The following is a 19,349-nucleotide window of genomic DNA, read 5'->3' as shown; positions in this document are numbered from 1 at the left end:
AGCTGCTGGAATGGAGACATGCTGCTGACCTTTAAGTGTGAAGCAGCTGAGTTCACATGACATGTTGACACAAACAGGAAATGCCTGAAGTTAAAATAGAGTCCAAATTAAAAAATAAATAATATGACTGCATGTCATGAATGCACCAGATGTTTATCTTTAGGGTCAGAGCAGATCATAGAGTGGAGTTCTGCTCTTTACTGGCTTTGTCCTCCAGCTGGAGTCTGAACATCCTGGGATGAGACAACAGGACCGTCCATATTTCATTAGAAGAAGAACATTACGGGGGTCTCACAGATCAGCAGGGCCCTCTGTTTTGATGATCACTTTGGAAATCCATGTGTCAGGGATGAGATTTGTACTTTAATAATCTAGAAAGAAGCTTTCCCATACTGGGAGTTGAACCCGTGACACCTGGGTGAAAACCAGGGATCCTAACCACTAGACCATATGGGAGACTGAGGGACCAGGACACTCCAGCCCTGTTTGGTCCAGTCTGGACCAAAATTAGTTTAAGTCAGTTGAGAAAACTCCCCCAGACTCTGTTCTGGACCACCAGGTGAACTCTGGTCCAGCTGAAGATGAGGGTCAGTCTGTCAGTTTCTGCAGTTTGTGGCTCCTGACTTGATTAAAGCAGGAAGACCAGATGAGCAGCAGGAGTCTCCCTGAGTGGATCTGCTCATCAATCAGTGTCTGAAATAATCAATAGAAATGTGATCCAGAGAAATCAGACCTGTCATTCAGCTGTTTGTTCTGAATCCAGCTCTCACTGGACTGCAGCCTCCATCATCTGTGATCAGGAACTCAGTGGAGCTCTGCAGGTTATATTCATCTGTTACCATGGAAACATCATTAAAGCAGGACTAAAACTGGCCTCAATACACACCTGAAGCTGAACTTCTAATAGAGAATCATCACACTTCATTTCCACAGATGACATGACCCCTGACCCCTGACCCTGGAGCCAGCAGTCCTCTGAATGGATCCAGATCCAGGCTCAGTCTGTGTTTCTGCTCCATTCTGACCACACTGCCCTGGTTCTGGTTCTACTCAGATATAATGTGAGGTGCTGGACGTCAGTCCTCTTTCTGTGTTCTTGATAACGGTCAGGATCCTTTCTGATGCTGCTCTCATGTCAGCAGAGTGAAGCCCTGCTCTCACTTTGCTGTCAAGTGGATAAAAGAAGCTGGAACTCCTCAACAGAGAACTTCTTTTCTCATCATGAATCAGAAAATCAATCTGACTGATAATTCTTCCTGGACTCCATCTGGTTATGAACACCATGAAGTTTATAGAACATCCAGTCATGGGAACCTGGATTACCAGTATTTTGGTTAAGAAATTAAAAAATCTGAGACTCCATGTGACCAAAGACTTAAAATAATCTCTGACAGAAATGAGTGAATGTTTGTTGTACATTGTATGAAGGCCTCCCTGTAATGTCTGGAAGGTCTTTAGGAGCATTTTGAAAATGTTTCCAAAGCTGTCAGAGACTTCAGAAACGTGTGAACAGCTCTGTGCTCACTGTTGCTGAGCCGCTGAGCTGCCTGCTGCTCCTGTGTGGAAACAAACAGTGAGCCTGGTGTTAAAGAGGACTCCACTTCCTGTTGAGAGCAGTCTGCAGCTTCTGCAGCATCTGGCTGAAGTTCTGCAGGCAGCTTCTCCGGGCTCCACCCAGAGCCAGCTGGTCAGGAAACCTCTGCCTGATTCCATCAACTGAGAGAACATTTCTACTGAACATAGAGGCTCCTGACAAACTGAGATACTATCAACTGGTGGATGAGCTTCTTTCATTCATTAGAAGCCAAAAGTAGTTTGGTGCCAACATGAACTCAGGGTCATCATGACTGTTTTCATGTCCTTTAGTCAGGATGTCGTCATTCATTGAGCACTGTCCAGGCTGTCAGGAGTCTGGATCACCTGCATGATTTATGACAATCAGTTGAGTCCTTTTGCTTCTTGAACTTGTCGGCTCGTTGGTCTAGGAGTATGATTGTCACTTTGGGTGTGAGAGGTCCCGGGTTCAATTCCCGGACGAGCCCTTCTATTACCATCCCCGTCCTCCTGGGATCAACCCCCAGTGTCTCCAAGCTTCAGGTCGAACATCAATCATCAAGCACATTGATGGAGGCTGAGTGTCTCTTGGTGGTTGTGAGATAAAATCAATCTCAAAACAAAGAGCTCAGAACATCCCAGAGGATCCTTCCAGGAAGACAGAACCTTCACATGATCAGAGCTGTCATCAGGAAAGTTCTCCTCCATGGCAGTGAGCTCTGGAGGAAACAGGATGGATGGAGAGAGTTTTTAGGGAGCTCCAAGACTTCCTGGCCCATGATGATGACTGGATAATGATCCCTTCTGGATTCTATAGAGCAGCTCTGGGATCTCTCTGCTGAACTGGCTCCAGTGTTAGACACACCAACCTCTTTCCCTCTGATTCAGCTGGAACAGTAAAATGTGTCTCCAGTGGTTTGAGAAGATGAGAGGTGAGAGCCACTGGTCTGAAGTCATTGTTGACCTGGGTTCCTGCTTCCTGAGAACCAGAATGAAGACTGATCTTCTCCAGAGCTCTGCTGCTGAATGACTGTCAGTGGAGAGCTGGAAGAGTTGATGCTGAGCTGGAGTGAGTTCATCTGCTGAGGTTTTACAGTCACACACTGACATAAAGCTGGAGATGCTGGGGATTGATCCCAGGACCTCATACATGCTAAACCACTGAGCTACATCCCCTGTTTCATTATTGTAGGATTAGTCATACAGTCAGTGAGGAAAACTCCTGAGAAGCAGATCTTCACCTTCACTGTCAAAGCTTTGGTTGTGTTGTGTGTCTGGTTGCTGTAGGTGTGTGTTGGTAGAAGGCTCTGGGTTCACTGTTAACAATGGGAGGATTGGACATTCGTCTGGACAGACCACCAAGCTGGACTGTTGCTACTGTGAACTGTAATGAGGAAACTCTAACAGCTCTTTACAAAGAAAACTGCCTCATTTAAACACAAAAAACCTGTGTGCTCTGTGTTGTTAAAACTATAGTGCGTAACTTCGGTCGCCCTCGAGCGGAATTCTGAAATTCGGAATACAACAATAAAGCCAGCGCTTCCACATGACGTACGCCCAGGTGTCCCCGGTGCCCCCCCCCCATTCACATACAAAAGGAACCGGAGGACGAGTGAAGCTGTTTTAACTCTAATGCAGCTGTTTTCAAACAGCTGGAACGTCCCTCTGCAGACGCCATGTTAGTCTTTATTGCTCTGCAGAGGACGGCTTTGCTGACTGGAGTGATGCTCACCAGCTGCTGATCAACAGAGGAGAAGCAGTGGAGACGCTGGAGGAGTCCAGGACAACGGGAGACCACAGCTCTGTGGACGGACATGGGGACAACACTGTCCACACACTGGGGGAAAGTCCACCCACAGCCTTCAGTCGGGACACTGGGGGACAGTCCCCCCACAGCCTTCAGTCTGGACACTGGGGGACAGTCCCCCCACAGCCTTCAGTCTGGACACTGGGGGACAGTCCCCCCACAGCCTTCAGTCTGGACACTGGGGGACAGTCCCCCCACAGCCTTCAGTCTGGACACTGGGGGACAGTCCACCCACAGCCTTCAGTCTGGACACTGGGGGACAGTCCCCCCACAGCCTTCAGTCTGGACACTGGGGGACAGTCCACCCACAGCCTTCAGTCTGGACACTGGGGGACAGTCCCCCCACAGCCTTCAGTCTGGACACTGGGGGACAGTCCCCCCACAGCCTTCAGTGGGGGACAGTCCCCCCACAGCCTTCAGTGGGGGACAGTCCCCCCACAGCCTTCAGTCTGGACACTGGGGGACAGTCCCCTCACAGCCTTCAGTCTGGACACTGGGGGACAGTCCCCCCACAGCCGGTCTTCACCCAGCAGCAAATAGTTAATGATCTCTGGAGCTCTGCAGATACAGAGGCCTGGAAAATGACTCAGGTTTAGTGATGTTGGCTAAAAACTTCCTGGTCACAATGTAAAGACTCCTGAGGACACTTTAAAACAGCTCCAAAAGAGGACTGGAGCGGGACTTTAAAGAGCTTTCAGGCCTCGGCTTCATTCATTTTCTTTAAAGAGGATATTTCTGTCTGGGCTGAACTCGCCATCAGATCAGGCAGTTGTAAAGTTTCTTCTTCCCCAACCTCTCAGTATGAACAGTGACCAGGTGGGGGCAGCATTCCGCTGATCCAGCGTCCAGCCTGCCGGAAGTCAGTAGAAGAAGAAGCTGCAGCTGCAGTTGATGCCAGTCCTGGTCTGACACGTGCTGGTCCAACAAGGATCCAGACTCAGTAAAGGTCCAACTCTTTAAACTTTGTGTTGAGAGCGGTTAAAGTGAGTTTTCCAGGAAGCTCCGGATTGATTCCTGTCGGTTTTTAACATCTGCTTTTAGCAGCAGCAGAGACGCTACAGGAAGTGGGGCACCAGTTAACACGGAGACCAGTTAATCCGAAACCCCCGCGAGCAGCGTCCTGCTGCCAGAGGAAGAAAGTGAAGCTCTTGGATTGGAGGAGAAAATAAGTCCTGATAAGGTGGAAATATTGCTGGAAGCTGCTGGAGAAGCTGAACCACAGCCACGGAGCTGCAGCTCCTTCAAAGCCACGTTTCTGGAGGACTTCCGGTGAGCTAGCTGCATGCTAACAGCTAATTAGCACGTGTTGACCTTGAGAATGAAAGCAGTGAGCTGGTGAAGCTGTTTCCAGCCTTAAATCAGGCTGCAGGGAGGTTAAAGTGAAGCAGTGTTGTATATTTAGTGTGTTGATGCTGCTGCTGGCCTCAGTAAACTGCTTTATCAGGATCTACAGACTAGATTCAGTCAGGATGAAGAGAAATGTGAAGAAATGCTGTTAAAATGTGAAATGGTTTGATATGAGCTTCATATGTTGGTGCTGAGAGAAATGTGAGAGTGAATCAGTAGATGTGGAGCAGGGAGTGAATCTTGTTGAGACTGTTCCTCCAGTCAGTCCTGCTCTTCATCATCATCCTCCTCTCCTCAGGCCCTGGATCTCCACTGCCTCCATCCTGGTCTTCATGTCCTCCAGCCCCTTGGTCTCCTCCGTCCTGCTGGGATCCAGGGTGCTGGTAGGAACTTGATGCTCTCAGCAACTGTTCAGATCAGCCTCCTCAATAGAAAGAGCGTCCAGGAGGAAGCAGGGAGTCTCTACCTGGTTCCTGTCTTCTTCTGATCAGCAGCTCTCATTGTGTCTGGAGGATCAGGTCTGGGTCCTCTGTCCATATCAGAGCTCTGTGGGTTTCACACACCATCCAGTCCAGGAGGTTTTAAAGGAGGAGGAGTTTTTCCTGTTGAGCAGCTGCAGCTGTGTTTCTTTCAGAATGTGATGTGGGACTTCTCTGGAGCTGCTTCAGACAGCATCTGGAGCCTTTTCTAGGACTGGAAAGTCCATTTCCATGAAGGGAGCCGGTCTGAAGGTCCTTGTTGCTCTTTACCAACCAGCAGGAAACATTTCAGTTTCTGCTTTAGAGCTTCTTTTGAGCTCCAGATGAAACCCTGACAGGACTGACAACATAGAAATAAAAAGCAGAACACCAATCAAGCCATTCTTCTAACATGGAGGCAGCTGTTCTCCTCAGAAATGTGGGGAGTTTCCCAGCCAGCAGGTGGCGCTCCAGGCTAAAGAGAAGCTTGTGAAAGTGAGTGGTGGCAGTGAAATGTGTCCTCTGCCAGGTTTTCCCCTGAACTCCATCCAGTTGTCTAAAGTGTGTGTGTCAGTCTGGAGCAGAGAGTTTGGAGTGAATCCAGCCCCGGCTGAGCTTCTGGTGCTTCTAGAGGAAAGCAGCAGCTTTGTTCAGGGCCAGAGTCCTGGTGGAAATGAAGTCTGGCTGCTCAGCTGCTGTGAAGTCAAAGCTTTGAAATGAGGTTCAAGTCAGGGCAGTGTATCCTGGAGATGTTTGAAGACTATTGGAGCAGATCTCAGCAGATCAAAACACACTGCAGGCACTGAGGACTGCTGGCTGCACAGCTAAACACTCCCTCAGAGGAAATAGAGCCATTAAAGCTTTAACTTCCTGTCAACTGAAAACACTCCTGACGGGAATAAAAGGACTTTTTACTGCTCTGAAATCAGCTGCTTGGTTTTTCACAATAAATCAAGGTTGAGAAGGAACTAAACTCAAAGCTCAGACAGATCAAAGCAGTGAAGTGATGATTTCAGTCCAGATCAGCTCAGAGAGGGAGGAAGGGGCTTTTTTTCTGAATCCCAGCTTTATATTGACATTAGGGGAGTAAATCCCAGCTTCATCAGCAGATGATATGATGTCCATATTTCTGGATCACCACACCATGTTTGCCCAGATCACAAAGTCTGTCACCAGACGAATTCCACTGGATTCTCCAGCCTGCAGTCGATACGATGCTCATCTCACCATCATTTACATTGATATGAACTCACTGAAAACACTGAAATACCATTGAACCATTTTATTTCTAAGGTCTTTATGGTGTCAGGAGTTAAACAGAGCAAACAGGATTCTTCTGGAGTTAAAAAGAAATGAATCAAATGAAAATAGAGCACTATGGTCTCACATTTCTGATGTTTCAGAGCATTTTTTCTCAGTGAGCTTAAAGAGCCTTGATGAGCTTTCAGTCATACAGAACAATTCCCATCCTGGAAAACCAGACTCAAAGAGCTTCAAGTCCTCTTTCCATCAATGAAAGCAGGATTTTAGTGGAAAGCTTCACTCATGTTTCAGTGTGTCAAACAGAAGAGTGTTGAGAGAAGTGAGCGGAGATCCCTCCTCACCCTGTTCTTCCAGATGCAGTTCACTCATCCTGCATCAGAGCTACTAGATCCAGGAGCCTCTTCTTCTGGAGGAACTTTTGATTTAGTTCTCAGTCCAAACAAAGTGAGACATTTCAGCTGAGAAGCAGTTGAACAAAGGTAAATCCTTCAGCAGATCCTTTGCAGGTGATGATCAGCAGCTCTTTGGCTTTTACTCTACAGCTGTCTTGTAGTTTTCTTCTCTGGAAGGTTTTTCTTCCAAAAAGCAGCTGATCAACATGTTGAGGAGACAAAACTCTGCTCTGAAGGCACAGTGTCTCCTGGTGCTGAATCCAGGCTCAGAGGGTCCACTGGGACCAGGTTTAGCCAGGAGGGAGCCTCCAGCAGCCTCCCTCCAGGACCAGAGATGCTGAGCTGATAGACTTGGCAGCCTCAGTGTGGGCCAGCTCTCTGGAGGTCTGGACAGTCCGGCTGGGTCCACAGTGAAGGAGGACCAGAGATCCTCAAGGGCCGGAGACTTTTAGAAAGCAGGACATCATCTGACATGACAGAGAAGACAATGTTTTAATATTTCAGAGGGAAATCTCTGGTTTGTTCACTCCTCACACTGATCAGCTGATTGTTCATGAACTCATTCACTGCTCTCTAACACTGAATCACACACTTCCCACAGAAGGGAAACACACACCTGGTCCAGGGTTTGAACCTGAGACGCCGTCACCAGGTCAGGCTGATCAGTAGAAGAGTGAAGAGCTGGTTCTCAAGCTGTGGCTCTGGGCCCTTCTGCAGGTCATTAAAACAAATGTCAGTATTTTAATCATAAAGCAGCAGCTGATCTGTTCTTCATGAACAACAGTATTTCTAGCAGCAGTCCTGAAGCAGAATGTGATCTTAGTGTCTGGTCCCACAGCTCTCAGCCTCGTGTTGGACACTCTGGAAAGTTGATCTCTCTCCTCATCGCTGAGGAACGGCAGCTTCTTGAAGCTGGTGTCTGAGGCAGAGGCTCTCTGCAGGACATATGGCTGCTGGAGCTCCTGGGACATGGTCTGCTTCATCTCTCTGACTGAACCGGAGTCTTCCTCTGAGATCATGCAGCGCTCCAATCACTGAGCTGTGAGAGGAGCAGTCATAGACACTGTGGCTGCTCTTCCTCACATGATGGTCGTGGCTCTTTCCACTGGTCCAGGAGTTGAACCGAGTCTTCAGCTGCTGATGTCTTCTTCACATGGTCTGTCTGGAGGGATTTTATCTGGCGGTCCAGAGGATGTAGCAGCTGGAGAAAGCCGTCATTCTGGACCACACTGTGAGCTCTCATATCTTTACAGATGGAATCTGAAACGGCGTCTGTTCTCCTCAGCGCTCTTTCTGAGGCTCTGCTCAGTGTTTGTGGAGAGAAACTGGTTAAAGCTGGCGTGACGTCGGAGCCAGCATGGGGGTGGAGTCCCTGCTGCTGCTTCAGTTTGTTGTTTCCCGAGTATTTGAACTCCCACTGGCTCTGTTTGCTGACGGCTGAGTTTTGTCTGTGAAGCGTCTTTCCTTCCAAATCCCAAATATTTCCTCACCGCCGCTTTCTCTCACATCCTCCTCATTGGTGTGGACTTGGGGTTGGAGCAGGGCCCCCAGACTGCAGCTGCTGCTCAGAGCCTTGTAGCAGAGCAGCACACTGCTCCACCGGGTCGCCACATGGTAGAGAGCTGCTGGTTCTTCAGCTTCTCTTTGAGGACACTGCTGGCTGTGGTCCTGATGCCATGTGCTTCACTCTCCCAGGAGGCGTGTGACCATCAGGAGCTTCAGACCGGCTGCTGAGGCCAGGTGGACCGTGTGTGTGAAGCAGCAGGTGTGTGTGGAGCTGCTCTAGATAATATAGATATGAGTGTATGGATAAAAAGCATTAGCAGCTCAGCAGTGTGTGTGTGTGTGTGGCTGGTTGGAAGCAGTGAAGGATAGGCTCCGCCCCTCTGACCCCGTGTTGTGTGTGAGCAGGTTCAGAGTGAAAGGCCGGTGTTTCCCACAGTTCCTGTCTCAGACTGGAGGACTTGTGTAGGTGTGTGTCCTGCTGAGGAGGTTGTTTCCTGCTCTGCTGACTGGCTGAGGGCTGTTAGTCCATTGGGAACCATCTTCCTGCAGGTTCCAGCAATGAGGGCCACTAATGTCCACATAATAATAATAATAATAATAATAATAATAATTATGATAATAAACTTTATTTGTATAGCACCTTTCAAGATCATTGAGTCACAAAGTGCTTTACACATCATAAACAACAAAGGATAAAAAACAGAACAAAAACAACACAAAACAGGAAAAGAAACAACAAAATCACAGAAAAGCAAGACTGTAGAGATGAGTCTTGAGCTGCTTTTTAAAGGAGTCGACAGTGTCCGCTGATCTTCGATTAACTGGGAGGGAGTTCCAGAGAGTAGGAGCCACTACCTCAAACGCGCGGTCACCTTTAGTTTTTAGTCTGGAGCGAGGGACTCCCAGCAGGCCCTGGTCGGAGGACCTCAGGGACCTGCTGGTAACGTAAGGCTGTAACAGATCTGTGATGTAGAGCGGTGCCTGGCCGTGCAGACCTCTGTGCATGACCACAAGGATTTTAGATTGTATTCAAGACTTAATGGGGAGCCAGTGAAGAGCAGATCAGATTGGAGTTATGTGGGACCTCCTGGGGGTCCTGGTCTGCAGTCTGGCAGCGGCGTTTTGGACCACTTGCAGGCGATCCAGAGACGCTTTGCTGACACAGGTAAACAGCGAGTTGCAGTAATCCAGGCGTGAGGATACAAACGCATGGATTAGCATCTCCATCTCAGCTTGAGACACAATGGGCCTCAGTTTGTCTGTTCCTCAACTGGAAAAAGCAAGAACGGATCAGAAGTTTCACATGTTGATCCAGAGTCAGAGCCTGGTCTACAGTGACACCTAGAATTTTAACGGAGGGTTTAATCATGGAGGTATGGAGACATAAACCATCTTTGATCCGGGGCACAAGACTGGGAGGAGCAGAGATAAGAAATTCAGTTTTATCAGAGTTTAGCTGCAGAAAGTTATTCGCCATCCAGTTTTTTATCGCTGTCACACAGTCACTTAGAGCTGACAGGGAGGCATTGTGGGGTGTGAAGGAAAAATAAAGCTGATATCATCAGCATAACAATGATAAGAGACACCTTTAAACTGATTAATTATTTGCCCAAGAGGAAGCAAATACAAGGCAAATAGAACTGGACCAAGGACTGAGCCTTGGGGCACACCACAGCAGACGGGTTCAGATGAGGAGGCGAAGTTACCAACTGAGACGGCACAGCTGCTGTCAGAGAGGTAGGAGGAGAACCACTGCAGGGCTGTCCCCGTCACCCCCACCCACTGACCACGTCTCTCTATCAGTATGCCGTGGTCCACTGTGTCAAATGCTGAGCTGAGATCCAGCAGCACCACCACCGAACAGCCTCCGGCGTCACTGCGCATCAGGAGGTCATCTGAGACTCTAAGAAGGGCAGTTTCTGTAGAGTGCAGCCTTCGAAAACCTGACTGAAACTTATCACAGATACCGTGATCATCTAGAGCAGTTGTGAGCTGGATCGCGACCACTTTCTCCAAGATTTTTGACATAAAAGGCAGCTTGGAGATGGGCCTGTAAGTTTTGAGGCAGAGAAGAGTCCAGGTTTGATTTCTTGAGCAGAGGCTGAATGAGCATGTTTGAAACTAGCAGGAACACAACCAGATAACAGAGAGGTGTTGATTATAGAGAGCACCGCAGGACCAACTGACCCAAGAACATCTTTAAACAGAGATGTTGGAAGGACATCGAGAGAGCAGGAAGAGGTTTTCATGTGATTAACCACGTCAGAGAGTTGATGCAGGGTTATAGGGGAGAAACTCTCCAGGATGGACCGCCAAGAGAAACAACAGCCAGAGGGGGCCGGAGGGGGGACGGTATTTGATCTAATATCGTTAATCTGGCCCAAGAAGAAAGAAAGAAAACTGTCACAATCCTCATCAGAGAATATTGGTACTGAGGGTAGAGCTGGGTAACAATATTACCAATAGTCTCAAATAACTTTGGGATTACGCCGGTTATTTGACACAAGTCTGGAGAAATACGCAGCTCTGGCTTCCTTCACAGCATTATTAAAAGACATTAAAAGTTCTTTTAGAGAAAAATAGTGAACATGCAGTTGAGTGGATTTCCATAAACGCTCAACCCTTCGACAGTTTCTCCTCAGCGAGCGAATCCTGTCATTAATCCAGGGGGCGGGCTTGGTTGCGGGGCGTCTTGTTTTGAATGGGGCCACATCATCCAGAACAATACGGCAATATTCATTAAAAGAGTGTAGCAAGGTGTCAGCATCACAATTCACATCCTGATCAAAACAAAATGCAGCAGTAAATGTTCCTGCAGAGAGGTGGTTAAGGATGCGAGAGCGTATGGTAGGTCGGCAGGGTAAGGAATCCAGATTAAAAGACAGATGAAATAAAATACAGCTATGACCAGTAATAAAAAGATCCTCAAGAAATAAAGAATCAATATTCAAACCCAAAGTAAAAACAAGATCCAGAGTGTGCCCTGCATTATGTGTAGGGCCTAATACATGCTGTGTAAGGTTAAAAGACTCTGTGATGTTAATAAAACTAGTGGCAAAATTATTTGAGACATCATCAACATGTATGTTAAAATCACCGACAATGAGAACTCTGGATAGTTTAAGAATGGAAGATAAAAAGTCAGGAAACTCAGACAGAAAAAGTGCATTTGAGCCTGGAGGGCGGTACATTAAAACGCAGTAAAATGGATTTTTTTACGACCAATTTTAGTCATTTGAAGCTCAAAGCAAGAGAATGATGCAGTGCTCACCGCGCGGCAAACGAAGCGGCTCCTAAACACTGCAGCAAGTCCTCCACCGCGACCGGAGAGTCTGGGCCAGCTGATGAAAGTGTAGCCATTTGGGCAAAGCTCGATGAGGGGGGCAAGAGCCATATTCCTCTGCCGGGTCTCCGTCAGGAAAAGAAAGTCCAGATTTTTCACCAGAACAAAGTCATTTAGCACGAAGGATTTGTTTGCTACGGAGCGCGCATTAAGTAGCGCCATTTGAAGACGTGAAAACTCAGCGAGGGAATCCCGAGTCAGAGGGCGCAGATGACGTGGACTCACTCTGCAGCGGCGGGGGAATCCAGACACCGGAGGAGCCGGGTTCAGCTCCCAGGACGTGTCAGGAACCACCGGTCGGAGAACGGAGAATCAGACAGACGCAGCCAGCGGTGACGGGAGATTATTCCACGGAGTGACAGGGGGCATCAGGCCACGGCTCGCTAGAAGTGAACGCCGGTGTTTTCCAGCGACGCCTCGCCTCCAGAGCCATCGCAGCCTCACTTGAACTCCGGCCCTTCTCCCTCTCCTTCTTCCGTACTTGCGGAAACATTGCTGCTGCAGACCGCTGCTCGGAGCGCCGTCAGCTGATACGAATGGATCAGGTGCCGCGGTTTGCGGATAGCAAGCCCAGGGAGTGGAAACGCCATAATCCACCATGGAAGCCCTGATGAACAGGAGAGTCTGGCGATCGTACACCCGAGCAGCAAATCCGTTGTCGACAAACAGCAGGACGAGCAGGACAATACAAAGAACAGGGAGGAGCTGGAGCTCACGGGAAAGCATGTCTCCATGCTCGGTGTCCAGAGATCATGTCTGCTGGTTCTGATGTTCAGAGGGTCGAACGGCGTCAGTCTGCTCTGCTTCAGCTTCTCCTGCTGGTTACTGTGATTTTAAACAGGAGTTGGTGGAGTCGTAGTGCAGCGTCTTAAAGGGACATGAACACAGCCCACCTACACAGCTAAAGCGGAGTTTTTTTTTTTTTTTTAAATTACCGAATTTACCGACATGGGCAAAATGACGTCGGCTATCGTAGTAAACTTCAGTCACGATAAATTCTCGGTTTATCGCCCAGGCCTAATTCAGGTGTTGTCTTACTTTGAAGAAATGTATTTTCACTTTTGTTTAAAATGTGTATAGAGAAAATTCAGGTAAGGGATACTTACAAAGTTTATTAAACTCAAGTTATGTTTGTCATTTCAGTTTTGAAGACTTCCAAGTGTTTCATACCATCAAGTACCCAAGGATCCAAAACAAAGGTTCATTTCAAAAGACCAGGGAGGTATTTTTGTTATTTACCTGACAGTTTCGGCAGCTGTCAGCTGTCTTCTTCAGAGAGTCACGTGATGTTGTGGTGACGTATCTTGTCAGCTGATTTATACAGGTTTTGGCGCTATTCTCCCACTCTGAAGAAGACAGCTGACAGCTGCCGAAACTGTCAGGTAAATAACAAAATACCTCCCTGGTCTTTTGAAATGAACCTTTGTTTTGGATTATAACTTGGAAGACCAATGAACCTTTTTGGACTAAGTACCCAAGGAATTAATTAATTTTATTTCAGTTGTTTTAATGGTAGTATTTTCCTATTAACCATCAGGTTTTATCGCTCCTCCGAAAGAATAACAGGCAGTTACTCTTACCAGTTGAAATCAGTAACATAGAAACATAAGACCAGTTTTAATAAAAGATCTCAGCCTTTATATCAGTACAGACATTATCAAAATAGCTTGAAAGTATCAGCAAAACTCCTATTAGTCCCCTCAGTTTGTCTGGCAGAGCTCATATAAGCACCGCATTGAGTTTGCAAAGTATCAAACTAGTCCAGTTTATTATTTGATATTCAAAGACATCAGTGTGTTCTGCTGGTTTTGTGCCATTTAAGTATATTTTATTATGTTTGTTTGGTTTACAATTTCCTTTGTCTGTGTTTTTCCTCATGTATGGTTTAAGCCTAAAACTGGACTAAAACCTGTTTGGTTTTCGTCGACTAAAACTAGACTAAAACTATGAAGTGTAGAAATGACTAAAATGTGACTTAAACTAATAAGCATTTCGTCCAAAAGACTAAGACTAAAACTAAATCAAAATAAGTTGCCAAAAACAACACTGTAGTGGTCAAAATGAGTATTGCATCTGTACTGTAAGACTCTCCATTGACTCCCTGTCCATTATGCATATCATGTGTTATTGCATTCGATTATATTGTGTATTTGTATCCATTCTGTGATTTCTGTTGTATCCATTGCATTTATTCCATATCAATTGTTAAATTCTTTTAAGATTAAAAACACAGTCAGGGATTTGGTTTATAAAGGGCCTCGTGGTGTTATTGATGAGCTGAAAACCAGGTAAATACAGCGTGTTTTCCACGCCAGACACAGGTGTTTCCCCCATCCAAGGTGCGCTTGGCTTGTTTAGGCAAAGAAGACAGCACATCGGTCCTGACTGATCCTTCTTTCAGACTCTCTCTCTCACTGAGTTGCAATTCAACAGCACTATGAGGTATCCACAGGGACACGTCTGTATTGGATGCCCTCACTGCCTTTACACCAGTTTGGATCATAGGATGAGATTTAAAACGTTAATGCAATGGTTAAAAGGTGGAAATGAACACGGGTAAAGAAATAATAATATGCATTCCCCACTGGATTCGAACCCACCACCTTGGGTTGCTCGGCCACTGGAGTAGCTGTGCCACCTGGGTCTGAATCCTGGACAGCAGGAAACAAGGGTGATCTGGCGACATCTGCTGGACATTGGACAGAATGTATGTGTACACTGAAAAGAAGGATAACCGAAATACAAGATATCATCACTACATTAAAGACAATTACTCTTAGAAACAGTTAAATTATCTGTCCATGCAGCAAGTGATTTTTACTTCAAAAGGGATCTGAAAATATTATCAAATCAAGAAATAAGTCTCTGTATTTTCAATATATATTAAATCAAGTGAGATGACACATTCTGACTGAAAACAAGGCTTTTGAACTTGGTTAGATTTTGAATTTTTGCTGTTTCTGCAGTGTAATGCAGGAAGAGGCCACCAAGTGTTGTTTGGCCTCCTATTAGACCCTCCAGAAAAACGCAAGCAAAAATTCTTGATTATGCGTACTTAAATCCCAGATTATGTGAGCGAAAATGCTTGATTATGCAAATGAATATGCGGGGTTTCTATGCCATTTTATGCGGTAAAATTGCGGACAGTTGTGAAGTATGCTGTGAAATATGCGAAAGGATGCCAGATATGTAGGTTACCCACACACACTCTCTCTCTCTCTCTCTCTCTCGCACACTCGCACGCACGCACGCACCACTAAATCACACTCATTTTATATTAGTTTGTTATTTATTTATCTTAAATTGTTACTCACCAATGCTCATCAATGGAGCAAGTGTGTGTGTGTGTGTGTGTGTGTGTGTGTGTGTGTGTGTGTGTGTGTGTGTGTGTGTGTGTGTGTGTGTGTGTGTGTGTGTGTGTGTGTGTGTGCGCGTGCGCAACTGCTAAAACCTTTATAAAGCCGTCAATACGGTGTTTCAAATGAACTGGTTTCCTTGCTAACTGGTGACTGACTTCCTTTAGTATTTCCTGCTGCTGCTGCTGCTACAAACCAGTTCTTCCAAAACCCCGGCTCCTCTCCGGTTTCTGGACACTCCTCCTCCGCTAGTTAACTGCTGCATTCAGGTGACTGGAGCGAGCTGCGGAAAACTGAAACTCCGTCATTCACGTGAAGGCAGCGGTGACAGCTGGACTTAGGAGACACTCAGGAGACACTCAGGAGACACTCAGGAGACACTCAGGAGACACGTGAAGGAAGCGTGGACAATTTGCACAAAGGAGCGGCTCTCATTGTTAACTTAAAAGAACGCTTTCAAACGAACGACTCGTTCATTGAACGTCACAGCACTTCAAGCGAGACCATTTCTCTTTTTTTCGCGGTAAATGTGAGATTGTTGCGGGAATTATGCGCCCTTTTGGAATATATGTGGCCCCTGCATAATCAGCGGCAAAAGGGTGATTTATGCGTGAATTCATGCGATCGCATAATCGCGGTTTTCTGGAGGGTCTAACATCCATCCATCCATCCATTTTCTTCTGCTTATCCGGGGCCGGGTCGCAGGGCCAGCAGTCTCAGCAGGGATGCCCAGACTTCCCTGTCCCCAGACTCTTCCTCCAGCTCCTCTGGGAGGATCCCAAGGCGTTCCCAGGCCAGCCGAGAGACATAGTTTCTCCAGAGTGTCCTGAGTCTTCCCTGGGGTCTCCTCCCAGTAGGACATGCCTGGAACACTTCCCGAGGGAGGCGTCCAGGAGGCATCCTAACCAGATGCCCGAGCCACCTCAGCTGGCCCCTCTCGATGCGGAGAAGTAGCGGCTCTACTCTGAGGTCCTCCCTGGTGACTGAGCTCCTCCCCCTGTCTCTAAGGGAGCGCCCAGCCAAGGGAGCCAAGGAAGCGTCTCCGGTGGGCTCACCACCCACCGAGGGAACCGTAGGGGCTGGGTGCAATGTGGATTGGGTGGCAGCCGACAGCTGGGTCTAACATATGGTGGGCAAATGGAAGGATGCTTTGATCCGCGATGAAACAATTAGGGCACACATTACAGAGTTTGGAAAGACCAAGAAAATAGTCTTTTAATGATTTAAATTACAAGCAAAATAAAACTGCTGAACTCAGACAAAAAGACTGTTAACACAAAACAACCTCTTTACTAAGTCACAACCCAACAAAACTCTACAGCAGCAACAGCTGAGGGTGGGGCCCAGGGGACGGCGCTGCGGGTGGCGTATCCGGTCGGGCCGATAGGGCGGGTCTGTCCAGCCCTGGGAGGATGCTCCTCAGCCGGTCGTTTTCCGGGCAGTCGCCCGACAGGAGACCTGGAGTGGGAGGAGGAGGAGGAGGAGGACGACTCCCGTCCACGTTGGCGGGGGGCTTCCGCGTCGTTGACCGAGTCTTCCTCCTCACTGCTGGAGGCCGGGGTGGTGGAGCGGAGGTCGGTGGAGCAGCTGGAGGAGCTGGGCGATGGGCGCAGCCGACGACCACACGCCTTGCACTTTCCAGCACCACGGCTGGCCTTGGCCCCCTGCTGGAGTGCCCTCAGCACCAGGAGCCACACCTGCTGCGACTCCTGTAGGGGGTTTACTGCTTGTACTGCTGGAAGTCATCCAGCAGTTTTCCTGCAAAATGAGAAAAGAATGCATGCATCTCATTTCAGTGTAATTCCATTCTAGTACTACGTGTCATTGATGATTGTTCGTCTTGTAGCCTATGTTCTCTGTTTATACATGAAATGTATGTAGATATGAGAAACTGTCTGTCCTATCTCCTCTTTCTGTCCCCTCGCCTCAACCGGAATAGCAGAAAGCCGCCACCTCTGAGCCTGGTTCTGCAAGGGTTTCTTCCTGTTAAATTCCGTGGCAGCTGTCACCCCCGCTGGGTCTGAAGCTGCTCGTCTGCGTCCCGCTGGAGCTCCTGCTGTCGCTGGAGCTCCTGCTGTCGCTGCTGCTGCTGTCGCTGCATCCACTGCTCCAGCAGCTGCCACTCAGGCAGGAGCTGCTCCAGCTGCTGGTCCCGCTGCTGTCGCTGTGGACAGCTGATTGGAATGGTGAAATGCACCTCAGTGTGTAAGAGAGTCAGAAAGAAGGATCACTGAGGACCGATGTGCTTTTTACTGTGCCTAACCAAGCCACGTGTAATGATGATGGGGGAAATGTGTCTTGTGTGTAAAACACAGTGGCCCTCATTTATCAAACGATCTTTCAAACGGGTGTATATCTGAGCGGTGAGCTCATCGTATGACGGGGCTCGCGCAAGGTTATTATCGTTAACTAAAACTAACTAAGGCCTGATTCACACACACACGGTCACTGCGCGGGCACGGGCCGGACGCGTAGACGGCGCGGCGCTGGAGCGGCGTGTTCAGGCGTCCCTTTCTCACCAGCGCGGTCTGCGTGAGCGGGTTGTCCGCGGCAACGGGCTACTAATATGTTTGAAGTACTTCCAGAGGCGTTTCGGGAGCGAAAGGATGTTTCTTCCCAAGAGCAGCATCCAGAATCGTGCATCAGCATCGGCAGTCAGAAACACTCAACACAATGCGGCTTCCGTAGCTCCAGCTTAGACCTATAGATATAGATCTCTAGATATGTGTATCTAGACACGCGCGCTCCTCTCAACTGCGCCGAATAGTAAATTCAAACGGAGCATATATCTGCATATATGACAACGAGGCCCTGTCTTCATTGTTTTCAATGGGACCCGCTCCAAGCCACGGAAAAACAGACGGAGCAAAACCCTGGAAAGCCTCTTGTGTAGATCAGTTTGTGAGCAGACACGAGCTCAATACATGCACAGAAAGCCTCGTTGACACGAGATGTGTGTTTATGCCATTGGTTTCAACAGGACGCCGCGCACAGCCCAAGTCCGCGCAGAAAAATAGATTTGATTTCTATTTAGAAACCGCCCCGCGGATTTGAACGGGTTCCCCGCATTCCCCGTGCGGGGAGTGTGAAAGGACTGATCTGTTTGCATGCAGTTCTGACTTTTCCGCGCAGACACCGTGCAAACCCGGACAGATCCACGCCCGCACAGCCGCGTATGTGTGAATCAGGCCTTAAAAACGAAAACTAAAACTGAAAAAACATTTTCGTTAACGAAAACTAAATAAAAACTAAAAAGCAAACAAAAAATGATAACTAACTAAAACTTTATTGTGAGTTTACAAAACTAACTAAAACTAACTGAAATTATAGACAAAATGCCCTTTGTTTTCGTTTTTCTGAATGTGTTTGTGCAAAAGCCTTTCGGGCTTAAATATAAGTTTAAAGGTATATTCCAGGATTCTCCGCCGAATTCATACAACATGGCCTATTTGCCATCTTTGGAGCACTGCCATGCGCGGCTCCCTGCATGAGGACTGTGGGAGCACGCACGTCAGCCGCATGTCAGTTTGTTTGTTTACATTCGCGCAACTGGAGCGTCGAAGAATGAAAACTGGAATTAAAGGAGAATAGAAAAACACTGTCCAGGTGGAGCATGGATAGGGAGTAGACGCGTCCTGACCAGCTCCTGCACATTGTGTTAAAACACATTTGAGAACTACTTTTGTTGCTTCTTATATGCTCTGAACTTGGTCGGTAAGGTTCACGGCATGATTGGGAAAGGCAGTAAACGCCAGGATCGAGCAGAGAGGGCTCGGCAGACACGGACTACAGAGATGGCTAAAGCTAACCCGCGATCACCACCTGGTAGCAGCGACGACAACGCGGAGGAAGGCGAGCCGTCCCTCTCATCTGTGGTGAGGTTGATTGAAACATTTCGAAACGACTCGTTCCTCTATGGACACTCTCCAGTCCTCCGTTGACTCATTTGGCTCTCGTCTCACGGATGTTGAATCCTCACTTCAAGATATAGATAACAGGGTCAGTGAGCTTGAGGCCAAATGTGAAGCGCTGGGGAAAAGCAACGCCATGCTCCTCTAAAACTGAAGACCTGGAGTCTAGAAGCAGACGCCAAAATCTGAGGATTTTAGGCATCCCAGAAAATATTGAGGGGACTCAGATAACGTCATTCATGTCTGACTTTTTTTCTGAGCTGCTGGGGATCAAAAGCTCCGGGGCCGTGCCAATGTTGGATATTGCCCACCGCTCCCTGGCTGCCAAGCCCAAGGCGGGAGCCCCTCCACGCCCACTGATCGTCAAGGTGCATCGTTTTCAGATTAAGCAACAGATCCTCCACCTTGCAAG

The 19,349-nt window shown here is 47.9% G+C and overlaps 1 non-coding gene across 1 annotated transcript; it reads right to left on the bottom strand.

Moving 5' to 3' along the window:
* Positions 1-384: 384 nt before the first annotated feature.
* On the bottom strand, positions 385-456 carry trnae-uuc (transfer RNA glutamic acid (anticodon UUC)). Its single transcript has one exon. It is a non-coding gene; the product is annotated as a tRNA-Glu (tRNA).
* Positions 457-19,349: the final 18,893 nt, after the last annotated feature.

The sequence above is a fragment of the Salarias fasciatus genome, unplaced genomic scaffold (genome assembly GCF_902148845.1).
Source record: "Salarias fasciatus unplaced genomic scaffold, fSalaFa1.1, whole genome shotgun sequence".
Taxonomy (NCBI): domain Eukaryota; kingdom Metazoa; phylum Chordata; class Actinopteri; order Blenniiformes; family Blenniidae; genus Salarias; species Salarias fasciatus.
Note: the sequence above shows the minus strand (reverse complement) of the source record. Positions and strands in the feature narration are given on the sequence as shown.